The 14429-nt window shown below is 34.0% G+C and overlaps 1 pseudogene; it reads left to right on the top strand.

Moving 5' to 3' along the window:
- Positions 1 to 2056: 2056 nt before the first annotated feature.
- LOC142622001 (1-deoxy-D-xylulose-5-phosphate synthase 2, chloroplastic-like) lies at positions 2057 to 9377 on the top strand (annotated as a pseudogene).
- Positions 9378 to 14429: the final 5052 nt, after the last annotated feature.

Here is a 14429-nt window from a genome sequence, read left to right as displayed (position 1 = left end):
AAATACAATAAATTTGTAGAATGTCCTTTTTTTATTTATTGAAACAAATATTGGCCTTCAAAATAAAATATTGGAGAAATTTTCATCACTAACATTAAAATATATATATATATATATATATATATATATATATATATATATTTAATAGATAGATATATAGTGAAGAAGGAAGAAGGTGGGTTCAAATCATAGACATTGTTAAGGATGGCAACTGGATGTAATGGGGTTGGATTAGGAGTAATGTCTCAATCTCTGCCCTGCCCCTTCTTTGAGATGATGAAAATTTGTATGGAAAATTTTTTCGGTTTGGAGGAAATTACCTCCAATTCATTAGATGGCAATTAAAAAATTCATCTACATGTACTTTAAGTCACAGGATTCGTGACTTGTTTAAATAATATATGTGGATATTTTTTTTTGATACAAAATAGAAATTATACTCTAACCTAATCTAAGTATATATGCGTGTGAAGCTTCCTTCTAGAGGCTTAAACCCTGGCTCTTACCCCTTACACCCACAAGTACTTATACTTATGAAGCGATCATCACGCCAAGGGCGTGCGGTGGTGTGGATAATTTTATAAATTACTATGTAGTAGGTTAAAGAATATTCTTCCAAACCAAATTAGAGAAAAACCTTATCCAATTCACATGGGGTAGGAGTAGGAGTGACCAATTGGGTTTAGGAAGGGTTTTAAAGTATTTTTCCACTCCAGAATATAATGCACCACAACATGTACCACTAACTCGAAATCCAAAACAAAACAAAAATAAAAGTCTATAAAATCTTTTTATATAATTAAAGGTTTTTGTTAATGAATTCTCTAAAGGATAATAATTAAGGGTCAAGACTTAGGTATAGTATTTAGATGTTGTTTCTTAGGTTTCTCTCTTAAGATTTTCCTATGTGAATTTTTTCTCATGGGATGAAAATATATTTTTCAGTAAAGTAGCCACATGACTGAATCTTAAAAGGGGAACCTAAAGAACAGCACCTAAGGAACTGTACCTAAGTTTTGTCTATAATCAAGATGCATTCAATGTTTTATTAAATAATATTTTTATACAAATTTCAAAAAATAAAGTCAAATTGTGTTCAAATATCCAAAAAACTGAACACACCAACAATAAATCCCCCCCCTAAACTAGCAATTTATTAATAGGATTTTACTAATAGAGGGTATATATTAAAAAATTATTTTAAAAAACTTTTTATAAGGAAGATAAAAAAGTAACTAATTTTTTTAATAATTTTTCAATTTCTCATAAAAAAAATTTCTGAAATGGTTGATTAATAAATGTGCCATTCTTTTCAAAAAAAAAAAAAAGTGTCATTAACTTTCATTTTATTTTAAAAAAATGTGTGCTACATTTATTAGCGTACTGTACCATAATTTATTACTCCCTTCGTCCCAGTTTGTTTGTCTTCTATTCCATTTTGAGATGTCCCAAAATATTGTCTTGTTTCTAAAAATAAAATTTACTAATTTACTAATGTTCCTATTATGCCCCTACCTTATTTTCAAAACTATTTGAAAAGAAAACTAACAAATATTTAAAAAATCAATCTAATTGGGGCACCTTTTTAGTTGCCTGATCATTAAGAATAACTCTTATAAAAAACTGATAAATTTATTTAAGGGTAATTTTGTAAACTTATACATTTTTATAAAGCAGACAAGATAATAAATTATGTTCCCTTAAAAAGTTTGACTTTTCAAATAGAACAAACAAAGTGGGTCGGAGGAAGTAATTTTTTAGCATATTGCACATATTTTTACACATTTTTTCATCTACACGTATTTCTAAAAAATATAAACAACATTACTAAAACAATATTACTCGATTGCCTTAAATGTGAGTAAATTGGCGAAGAAAACAACAGCAAAATTGTCTCTTTTCCAGGCATTTCCACGATCCAACAATGGACTTCCTACACTATAAAAAGCCCCTCAGCTCAACCTTTTGCCTACAACCACAAGTTCACAACAAGATCTCTACTAATACTGCTGCTTCTTATAATCTTATTCAACGCTTTTATACTAGCCTTTCTGTTTTTCAAAATCCTTCTAATTAAAGAGAAACAATGGCTTCTTCTATTCTTAGAACCAGTTTTCTTCCACTTTTCCATTCTCAAGACCCCCTTTCTTTTCTAAGCTCAGTGAATTTAGCCACTAATCCGGAATTGAAGGTCTCTCTCTCTCTCAGAGTACATAATTTTTACTCCTAAAAAAAGAGCAGTTTTAAAAGAAAGTTAAAGAAATGTTATGTTTTTGCAGAAGAGGTAGAGCATGTTTTAGAAGTCTAATATATATTACTATATATGTTTCAATTTTCAGTACAAAAGAGTGATAGCTGCTCAGGAAAACAATGCAAGTGAGGAAGTGAGAACCATGGTGAAAAGAGGCCACAAAACAAAGCACAATGGAGGGATCACAAAGTACTTCAACTTCTCAGGAGAGAAACCCTCAACTCCAATTCTGGACACCATAAACTACCCTACTCACATGAAAAATCTATCCACTAAGGTAAATCATTTTGAAGTCACGATTCTTTTTGGTTGCTTTTAGAAAACCAAATTTAAAATGCAAGGAAAAGATTAATCCTTACTGAAAATCTGAAACCTAATGAGAAAATATTGTTTTACACTCGTTTAACATATTACTGATCGGTATACACATAATGTTCATATTTTTACATTTGATATTCATATTTTTTAAGAATATTCACATTTAACGCATGACTGGTGTGTGTGGATATTGATATTAGCAAGTGTTAGATAATTAATGCCCTTTTTCCAGCTTTGATACTGAGGATTGAGTAATTGTTATCTTATTAGGAACTTGAAGTATTAGCCAATGAACTTAGAGAAGAGATTGTTTACACGGTTTCAAGGACAGGAGGGCACCTAAGTTCAAGCCTTGGAGTGGCTGAGTTGACAGTCGCACTTCACCATGTTTTTTACTGTCCCGATGATAAGATTATTTGGGACGTTGGGCATCAGGTAATTCATTTGGTGTAGTACGTGTTTATTACACTCCCTTTTACACAACCGTATACTCTATCTACACCATACTTTTGAAATCCGGACTGTTTATTAAATCGTGAAAAGGAAAAGTTTAAGATTTTTAACATCAAACCAAAACTGAAACAGGGTCGAATCGTGATGATGTCATAATTAATTTAATAATTAATTAAAACTTAAATATAAATATTAAATTTATAAAACTAGCAAAATTGACTAATATATCTATATATGTGAGGAAAATTTAATGATTTTCAAGCATATATTTAATAATTAAATAAGAAAATTAATAAAATAAAATAATAACCTTGAAAACATTAAAATTTATGATTAATTTTTGAAGTAAAGTTGTATATCTTTGAAGAATTTTAATTATAATTTTTTTATTCCTTGTAAGAGATGGATAATTTAATTAAGTAGAATAAAATTGTGTTAAGTTGTTTTTATAAAATAAATTTAAAAAAATTGCTAAGGGGTTGGACCACACGGTTCTTGCCACCGGTTCGTGCGGTCCAACCCCAGTTTTAGGGGTTCAGAAAATTAACAAAAAATCCGGTTCTTTATGCTTAAAAAATCGATTTTCATCTCAATTCTCATTTTTCACGGTTTGACCTCCCGGTCCGGTCTGAGTCTGAAAACAGTGCTTTACACACACAAAATTTGGACTTGGAGTCATGATTTTGAGTTCAAATTTCGTGTATGCATACAGGTAAAAGAGTGTGTAACAGCTTTTCTTTTTTCTTTTTTTTTTTCATTCATTAGTGTCTTTTTTATTTATTTTTGTCATGCAGGCTCATATGTATACAATACCTCTCGTACTTTTTTGTTTTTTTAGAGTTAGCAGTAAAGAACTTGTGTGGTTAGAAATGGTTGAGCCACCTAGTAGGCTAGTACTGTATATTATAATAAATGAGTGTGGTTAACAGTTGGTTTTAAGGTATTTGTTAATAAATTATTTTAAGAAAGTTTTAATACAACTTTCATTGAAAATATATAAAGTTGTCAAAAAATTAGTTTTTTTTTTTTTTATTTTACTATAAAAAATTTCTAAATAAATTTCTCAACTCAATACCTCGAGGCATTCATTAATTTTTCCATATAAATTACTATTGTCCTTAAAACTTAAGCGGTTAGAGAATTGTAAATTTAATAATTATTGTGACAGTTATTTATGGTCTAAACACTAGATAGTATATTAATTATCGCCTATTGTGGGAATTTGCAGGCCTACGCTCATAAAATTCTAACCGGCAGGAGATCAAGAATGCATACAATTAATTCGACAGACTTATGGACTTGCTGGTTTCCCAAAGAGGGAAGAGAGTGTATATGATGCCTTTGGTGCTGGCCATAGTTCTACTAGCATTTCAGCTGGCTTAGGTACAGCAAATTTTATGGTGTTTCCATTTTCTGAGTGTAGCATCAAGTTAAAAAAAAATCCTGATGACCATAAAAAAGTGAAGCCTATGTACTAAATTCTATAAATGGCATGGGGCCATTGATATTTACTTTAACACATTAATTAGTGGGATGGTCATTGTCAAATTTAATACTGCTTAATCTTAGTTTCAACTTGCAAGAAGACATATAAGTGGTCCTCCAGCTTAGGGATGGCAATGGGGTAAAGCGGGTCAAAGGATGGGGTCTTCACCTCCACCCCGAATGGTTTTGTTTTCTTCATTCTCGCCCTGTCCTGTATAACAGGAAAAATTTTCTTATCCCATCTTCGCCCCGCGAAGCCCCACCTCTTCCCATAAAACTCTACTTTTTGTTAAACTATTAAAATTTTTTTTAAGAAAACCTATTTTATTAATAAAAATATACTTGAAATTACAAATATATTTATCCCACCAAATAAAATTAATTTTTAGCAAAAATTGCTCGAGCACTACCCCACCATCTCTCTTAGGGCCGGGTGAATCTAAAAAGTCTAAATCAATCCTCACTCCGTCCCGTTGTGCAGGACTAAAATCTCTCCCCATTCCCGCCCCACCACCTTTGCGGGTCAAGGAAAAATTGTCATTCCCACTCCAGTTTAGCCTAGCTACTTATAATAATTCCTATTAGTAACTTGCCTATGTAACAATGCTTTTCAGGAATGGCAGTTGGTAGAGACTTGCTAGGGAAAAAGAACCATGTAGTTTCAGTTATAGGCGATGGGGCCATGACCGCCGGACAGGCATATGAGGCAATGAATAATGCAGGTTATCTTGACACAAATCTTATCATAATTTTGAACGACAATGAGCAAGTCTCCTTGCCCACCGCCACTGTGGATGGTCCTGCTCCCCCTGTTGGAGCTCTAAGTAAAGCCTTAACAAGGCTGCAGTCAAGTAGAAAGTTTCATCAACTACGTGAAGTTGCAAAGGTTAATGTTTGGACCTTCTGTTATTGTAATTATCTTAGGCATCATCAAATATAGGCTAGTATGTCTTATGTATCCAATATATACATGATATGCATCCTTCTCATCATAACATGTGAATCTCACATAGTATGAAATTCGCATGCTATAAAATGGAGAATGCGTGTATCAAATGTGTAAGATAACTATTGCCTCTTAAGAGCAGAAAAAATTTCTCATGAAGAAAAAAATTCTTTGGGCCCCTTGGAGTTCAAATGCCTGATATCCATTAACAGGGTAATATATATGATTATCCAAATTATGGGTATGGGATATAAAACCCATTTTGGAAGTGAAGTTGGCCCAAGCCCAACCTTTTTGGCCATTTGTAATTTAATTTTATAGAGAAAATTTACATACAATTTCCTAGGTATTAAAACTTAAGTTTTTAAGTTTCTTCGAAGTTTTTTAATTAAATTCAGTCATATGGTTGCATTGACCAATAAACTATATGATTGGATTTAATCCTTAGAAAAGATAATATTGTTTATGCTGTGTTAGTCAATCTATGCATATAGTTGAATTTGATTGAGAAATATAATTTACTACACATAACATAAGTATTGTCCTAAATGCTTAATTAAGTTTTCCAATGGAAGATTCACGGCAATTCATTCCTCCTTTATCTTGAGCATTATTACAACAAGCTAATAACTTTTTTATCCAATTAATTAAAAAGGGCATCACAAAGAAGATTGGACAACAAGCACACGAAATTGCTGCTAAAGTTGATTCCTGCATGAGAGGGATGGTGGGTGGTGCTCGAGCAAGTTTGTTCGAAGAACTTGGACTATTCTATATTGGTCCAGTAGATGGCCACAAAGTGGAAGACCTTGTCTATATTTTGAAAAAAGTCAAGGACCTACCATCTCTAGGACCTGTACTCATCCATGTTATCACTGAGAAAGGAAAAGGCTATGCTCCAGCTGAAGTTGCACCTGATAAAATGCATGGTACATATCATTCCTAAATCATATATTTTTTTATTATTATTATTTTTATATTATCATTCCTAAATCATACATTCAAAGTAATTTCCTTTTAAGATTTAAGGTTACTTGTACATATTAGGTAGTTCAACTATTAAAGTTTCATTTAGGGATGGCAATGGGGCAGGGCGGGGCTGAAGGATGGGATCTTCGCCCCCGCCCCGTATAGATTTTTCTTACTCCATTCCTGCCCCGCCCCGCCCCGCATGACGGGAAAAATTTCTTGCCCCATCTCCGCCCCTTAAGGCCCCGCGAAGACTAGCGAAGACTCACGAAGCCCCGCCCTATACCGTAAAACTTTATTTCTTGTTAATTTTCCCTATAACTATTACCATTTTTTCAAATAAAATAACATGTTTCAATATTAAAAATATACTTGAAATTATAAATAAATTTATCCTATCAAATCAAACTAATTTTTAGCAAAAACTAAATAATATTATCTAAATGTTTAACAAGATAATATCACAACAAAAATCTCATAGTATGACACAAAAATCTCATATTATATTAATGATGAAAAGTAAGTTGAGAAAGACATATGAATCATGAATGAAAAGACAAAAAAGAGAGTTAAAATTGGTACCTTATTTCCAACTTTGCTAGTGAGAAAAGAGAGGTAGAACCACGTTAAGTAAAATAAAATACGTTAATGATATTTTTGTTTAAATAGTGGGATTTTAGAGTATGAAAAAATTACAACTTAATCTTTATTAACGCGGGGTGGGGTGGGGTGGGGATGGGGCGGGGCGGGACGGGGTGAGGTGGGTCTAAAAAGTGTAAACTCATCCCTGCCTGGTCCCGTGGTGCGGGTCTAAAATTCTGCCCTATCCCCGCCTCATCACCTTTGCGGGGCGGGAAAAACCCGCACGAGGCGAAGCGGGGAGAGGCAGGTGAAGTGGGGTGGGGAAAAATTACCATTCCTCATTTTTTGTCCACACAAGAAAAAAAAAATGAAAATTAGTGTCTTAACACAATAATAAAGACCAATTATCAAGGAGAAGAGGACATGAATTTCAAGTCCTATCGTATCTGTTAAAAAATAAATGTTTGCATTTGGTTTAACGGATTTTGATTTTATCTTTAGGTGTGGTAAAATTTGACCCCAAGTCAGGGAAACAGCACAAATCAAAATCGAGTACTCAATCCTACACAAAGTACTTCGCGGAGTCATTGATTGCTGAAGCAGAGAGAGATGATAGAATTGTAGCCATTCACGCTGCAATGGGAGGGGGTACAGGACTTAATTTATTCCAGAAGCAATTCCCAGATAGATGTTTCGATGTTGGGATAGCTGAGCAACATGCTGTTACCTTCGCTGCTGGCCTAGCTGCTGAAGGACTTAAGCCCTTTTGTGCTATCTACTCTTCTTTTCTACAAAGGGGTTATGATCAGGTGAATAAATCTATTTCTCAAATTTTTGCTTTTGGTTTTATTTGGCCACAAAATTTTTATTCAAGTTCTCGCAAGATATTTTGGAAACATCAATTATTGAAATCTTGTTTGGTGTTGTCGCTGGTGTTCATGCAGGTTGCTCATGATGTAGACCTACAAAGGCTTCCAGTGAGATTTGCTATAGACAGGGCTGGCCTTGTTGGTGCAGATGGTCCAACCCATTGTGGCGCCTTTGACACAACTTTCTTGGCTTGTTTACCTAACATGGTGGTCATGGCTCCTTCAAATGAAACCGAACTCATGCACATGGTGGCTACAGCCGCTGCCATTGATGAACGGCCTAGTTGCTTTAGATACCCAAGAGGAAGTGGCATTGGTTCCATTCTTCCACCAAACAACAAGGGGACACCTTTGGAGGTACTTAATTTTATCAGCCTTCTCAATGGTTTATAAATAAGTGTAATGACACAATAAATTTTACAATATTTGTTTATAACTACCAAGGTGGTAGATTGTAATTGGTGTACAACTATTTTTGTGCATATTGTACTAACTCAAACTTTGGAACATAGGTTGGTAAGGGAGTTGTGCTAAGGGAGGGAAGTAGGGTGGCTATTTTGGGTTATGGGGCAATAGTACAAAGCTGTATTGCAGCAGCAGAGCTGCTTCAAGTTCTTGGCATCTCAATAACTGTGGCCGATGCACGATTCTGCAAGCCTCTTGATGGAGATTTGATCCGACGCCTAGCTCAAGAACATGACTTCCTCATCACTGCTGAAGAGGGATCTATCGGAGGATTTAGCTCTCACGTTTCCCACTTCTTGGGGCTGACTGGATTACTTGATGGAAATCTCAAGGTAACATTCTTATACTGTTTAATTGATCCATTCATAAATCCTTAGTTACATCACTCTACTTATCCAAAAACAACTGCTTACAGATCCTATTATGATTGGTGCATAATATAAGTGATGTTTGAGGTAAACCTAAGGGAAAACAGTATTGCTCCAATCGATCACAGCCAACAAAGCATGTCAATAATAGTGGAAAAGCAATATGCTTTACATCACTATCATCAATAATGTTAGAAGCCATGAAGACAGAATTATTCTTGACAAAGGCATGGAAGACGCATCCAAAGCCCAAACTCCTAAAATGGCTAATATTGATAAACCCTGCTAGGTCAATAGTGATATTTATTATTGAAACGATGATCACACAGGACAAAGCCTCTAATTTTTTCTATGATTGACATTTTTATTTTTTTTTTGGAGTAGTTTTCTTTGATTAACATATTTGCTCTAGTTGTTGACTATTGAAAACACTAGTGGTAAAAAAATTTCATTTTTTTATTTTTTCTGTGATTGTAGTGGAGGGCAATGATTCTCCCTGATAGATATATTGACCACGGAGCTCAAACAAACCAAATGGAAGAAGCAGGGCTTAGTTCAAAGCATATTGCAGCTACTGTTTTGTCACTGATAGGAAACCAACGGATAGATAGCGCTCACTTTCTTAACATGTAGAGGAATTTCTTCCAGAGATTGCAAGCTGCAAGAGTTGTAGCTAGTTTTGTGGCTTTTACAATTGCTTGGAAGTTGGCCTCCTCAAAAGTGATAATTTTGTACTATGCGTACATGTTTTACTAAATGTACCCGTTAAGCCCAAATTAATGAATTATATATTGACAAACCTGAGACAAATGTCGTCATAGCCAGTTCCAACCAGGATAGGCTTCCCCGTTTAATATACAAAAGAAAAATGGGCAACATGCATTAAGGTATTTAAGATCATAATGGATCCAGCAAATTCACAAAAGTACGGGGCATTTAGACTTTTTTTTTTTTAACTTGAATGGATAAAGTTAAAATTTGGCGACAATTTTTATAGATTTGCTTTTGCAGATGATATGATGAAATTATTCTATAATCTATATTATATATTAAGGAGGAAGTTCAATCAAGAATCTAAATTAGATTCTAATTGCATTAATTTCAATTGTGTGTCAAGTGTCCGTCTAATTACATTATAATTTGATGTTAATTGACTTCAAACTTTTTTTAATTTTTAATACAAGATAGAATTCTACTTTAGCCTAATCTAAGTATAAATGTGTGTGAGGGTCCTTTTTTGATAAGCGTCCAGGCCCAAGTAAAAGCAAGGACCCTGGGCCTTATAGTTGTTGTTTCAGGGGACTGGGCTTGGTTCACCACAGCTAAATAGGCTGATTACAAACCAAGTGGTGCACAGAGCAAGAATCCTATAATACATATATATTAGCAAACAAAGAATATATATATATATATATATATATATATATATATATATATATGTATGTATGTATGAAACATCAAGAAAACAATTAAAGGAGCAATGTAATAAAGAAAAAGACACAAATAAATACTGATGATCCTTAAAATGATGTAAGATATTTCATTACTTTTCTTAATTTGTGAATTACAATGTGCTCACTAAGACATGTCACAATATCCAAATAAACTCAAAAATTACATACTTAGATAGCCCTCTAAGCCTCTAAGACTTGCAAAGTTTGAATTCCTTTGAATCCAAATATGTTCTATAGTGGCTGTTTTGGGATATCGGGCAATATTTCTCTTTCTTTTACTACTTTCTTTGAGTTTTTTAACAAAGTTTTCTCAATGATTCTATTCTGATTCACTGTTGCTGAATGCCCTTTCACTGTTGGTTGTTTCCCCCTTTTATAATGTCATTCAGGGTTCCAGGGTACCACTGGTTCCCTTCCTTTGCTCTCCTGGGTACCAAAGTCCATGTCGTGCCAGCAGCTTTGGTGGTTGGTCCCTTCCTTGTTTCTCATAATTTTATTCTTTTGGTGCTTTTCCCCCAAAAGCCTCTTGCTGACTTCAAATTCTAGGATGTTCTTAGAAAACTGACCTCCAATCTCTCTTCCTTCAGGGCTTCTAAACCTCACATTTTCAGACTCAGCTTTTTGGCTGTTTTTCCTTTTGTCATTTATCCCAAGTGAGTCAATTCCATTCCTGCCAGGTTGACAGTTTTCCTAGCTACTTCCTTTTTTCATGGTTCTTCTTCCTGGGTTTCTCAAGGTACCAGCCCCTTGTTCATGAATTGTTACTCTCCAATCCTTGTGGTTCCTTTTTGCATCATTGGGTGATTTAGAAGGATGTTTTTGTTCTTCGTTCCTTGTGTTTCTTGGCACTCCTTTTGAGCTATCTTAATCTCATTCCTAGCTGTGCTGCACGTCTCGAGGATCCGAAGCCCCTGGCAGCCTCTGGGTACCCCGACCTAGTTCTTACTACTAGACTCCTTTTTGAGTTTCTGATCTTGACAGACTGGGTTTTTTCCTTTCTTCCCTTCGTTTCATGAGCCCTAAGGCCCATCCCTTCATGGGTCTTAGGCTTTAAATCTTTTAAATGGACTTGGGCCTACCTTCCTCTTTTTTTTCTTGTGGTGAGCTCAACCCTTTTATTACTATTTTCCATGCAGTGCACTCACTGTGCTATTTTGGGCCTTGGTGTTTTAACTTTTTAGACCTCAACAATGTATGTGAAACTTTCTCCTTGAAACTTGAACCCTGACCCTTACCCCCACACCCCACAAGTTTTTATACTTGTGGAGTGACCACCACACCAAGGGTGTGCAGTGGTTAATTGACTTCAATTTTAAATGCATTATAATTTTATGATAAGTGTTTTAATTATACTCTAATTTGTGTCAAATGTCTTTACAGGTAAAGCAACCTCTCTCTCTCTCTCTCTCATCATTTCTACTTAATAAGTAATAAACTATATAAAGTATTACATAGAGGTATAATAAATTTGAATTTAGATCTTTTATATTTAGATACATGAATTGGTGTGTAAATAAATTGACATATAATTTGAATATAATTGAAATGACACTTGGCATGAAATTGGAACGTATTTAAAATCTAGAGACACTTGACATCAAATAATATGACAATTAGAATGACAATTGGTACAAAATTAGAGTGTAATTAAAATTTATCATATTGTGAGTTATGCCACTCCACATCAAAACCAATTGGTGATGAGGAATACACACTCAAATTTTTAATAAAATTCGACATCGCGTCCCGCAAGCCTGTTTTTAGAGCCATTGTAAGGAGTCAAATTATGATCTTCCAACAATCCCTCCCTCACAATGACACTCTCATGACTCGAACCCATGACCTTGGCATTGATACCATTTGTCGGACCATAAGTTGTGCCACTCTACTTCAAAACTAATTGGTGATGAAGAACGCATACTCAAATCTTTTATAGCATTCAACATCGTGCCATGCAGACCTGCTTTTAGAGTGGTTGTAGGGAGTCAAATTGTGGTCTCCTAACAAAATTTAATTTTTTTTTGAATCAATCTAATTTATATTTTTTATTGAATTTCTCTCAACTTCTGCTTTATATACTATATAAGTTTATATATCTCAGATAGAAAAATATAGAAGACTCAATTAGAATTTATTGTAAATGTAATGCTACGAATATCTATTTCTTATTAAAAAGAAACATTTCATATATATATATGTATAGAGTGTCACTTGCATGTAATATGTTGCAACTTGCAATTTGTCATACAACAGGAATAAATTTCATCTCTCTCCTCTTAATTTATTAATAAGTTACCCGTGCGATGCACGGATAATGTTGTAATGTTTTATGTAAAATGGTTTTGGAGAATGATGTATTTGTATTATAGCATAATTGTTATAGAACAATATTAGTGATGAGTTCATCATAAAATCAACAATTATAAATTGCACACACATATCCATTATAATTATTCAATTGGAGTAGTGTGAAATAAAATAAATAAAAAACAACTTTGGAGGAATATTATATAATAAAAGTTGATGTAAAATGTGTCATTCTTTTTCTCCTTAATTCTAAAACAAAATACACATCCCAAACACCCATAATAAATCACATCATTTACAAAATTTACAAATCCACGATGTTCGACTATAACATCAAAATCACAATTGCCGTTGTCACTCAATATAAAATGCAAACCCCCCTTCCTTAGTTGTAGCCAACTCATACGGGTTAGCACTAGATAAAACAGCAATATGTTAGAGCTAGGCATGTGTTGTCGAAAGATTGAAGGTAAATGAAGTCGTTTTTGATCTGTGTATTTGACATGGGATGACATGAAGGACTATGGTGGGTATATATAAAGAGGTAGAACTTGCAAGAGGTGAAAATGGTGAATTAAAATTCAAAAATTTTTGTGTGTATGTGTAAAAGATGAAAAGTCTTGAAACATTGAACTAGATGATACAAAAAAAATAATAATAATAATTAGAAAAGTCTTGACACATTGAACCAAATAAAACAAAAAGTTAATATTTAATTTAATTGTTCTTATCTCCCACTTGAGAATATTCCAATTCTCTTTGCATAAAATGTATCACTTGGCAGAATCTCATGCTTTCTCACATGAGGTCTCCGCTTAGCAACATATATGTTGGGTATGTTTTAAAATTATTGGGTGAATTTAAAACTTAAGCCCATGAACTTTTGTTGGAAAGCCCAAGCCCAAACTCTAGAATATTCCTACCTGTGTGTGAGTTGCTGGCAGCAAACAAAACCCAAAATTTTCTCATCTTTTCTTAGCAACAAGTCAGCCAGCACCTTCTCCATTTTGGCATAAAGTACACACTAGTTGCGGCATCAATGGGATATATATATATATATATATATATATATATATATATATATATATATATATATATATATATATATATATATATATATATATGTTGGGTATGTTTTAAAATTATTGGGTGAATTTAAAACTTAAGCCCCATGAACTTTTGTTGGGAAGCCCAAGCCCAAGCTCTAGAATATTCCTACCTGTGTGTGAGTTGCTGGCAGCAAACAAAACCCAAAATTTTCCTCATCTTTTCTTAGCAACAAGTCAGCCAGCACCTTCCCCATTTTGGCATAAAGTACACACTAGTTGCGGCATCAATGGGAAACAAAAACTCCCTTAATTTTGTCTTTTTATTTACACCCCTTTTTCCCTTCATTCTTCCTTTTTAAGAGCCCTAATACTATCAAATTCTGTATATATGAGATTAGTTGAAAACAATCAAGATAGATATTACTTTAATACTTTTCTCTTATATCTTTTACTGAAACTTTCTCTTGAGCATTTGAGATAAGTTCCAACTCTGTTTGTGAGTGTATATTAACAGAGTTGCCATTTTATCCTAGAGAGCGACCGCTTGAGCCATTTGTAACAACGAATTCATTCCAGTGGGGGCGAAATCAATTCTTAAAGACAGTGGATTTAGTTCCGTACCTCGGCAAGGAACGCCCTTACCAAGCATCAAATCCAGCGGTGGAGCTAGTTCCAATGCCACTCTCATTTCCTCCCACTCCCAACTAAACCTCCATTTATGGGTAATAGTATTGGACCCTTCCCTTCACCCATCAGGGAAATAATCATGACAATTCCACTAAGTTTGGTTATAAAGAGGCAGAGAAGATTCAGTCAAAGGAGTTGGCAATTTCAGAGGGAATAGACAAGAGAGAGAGAGAGAGAACTAATATCAACTCACCACAGGGGAGAGATAGTGAGAAAAACGGGGAGA

Source organism: Castanea sativa, chromosome 1, assembly GCF_040712315.1.
Source record: "Castanea sativa cultivar Marrone di Chiusa Pesio chromosome 1, ASM4071231v1".
Classification (NCBI taxonomy): domain Eukaryota; kingdom Viridiplantae; phylum Streptophyta; class Magnoliopsida; order Fagales; family Fagaceae; genus Castanea; species Castanea sativa.
Note: the sequence above shows the minus strand (reverse complement) of the source record. Positions and strands in the feature narration are given on the sequence as shown.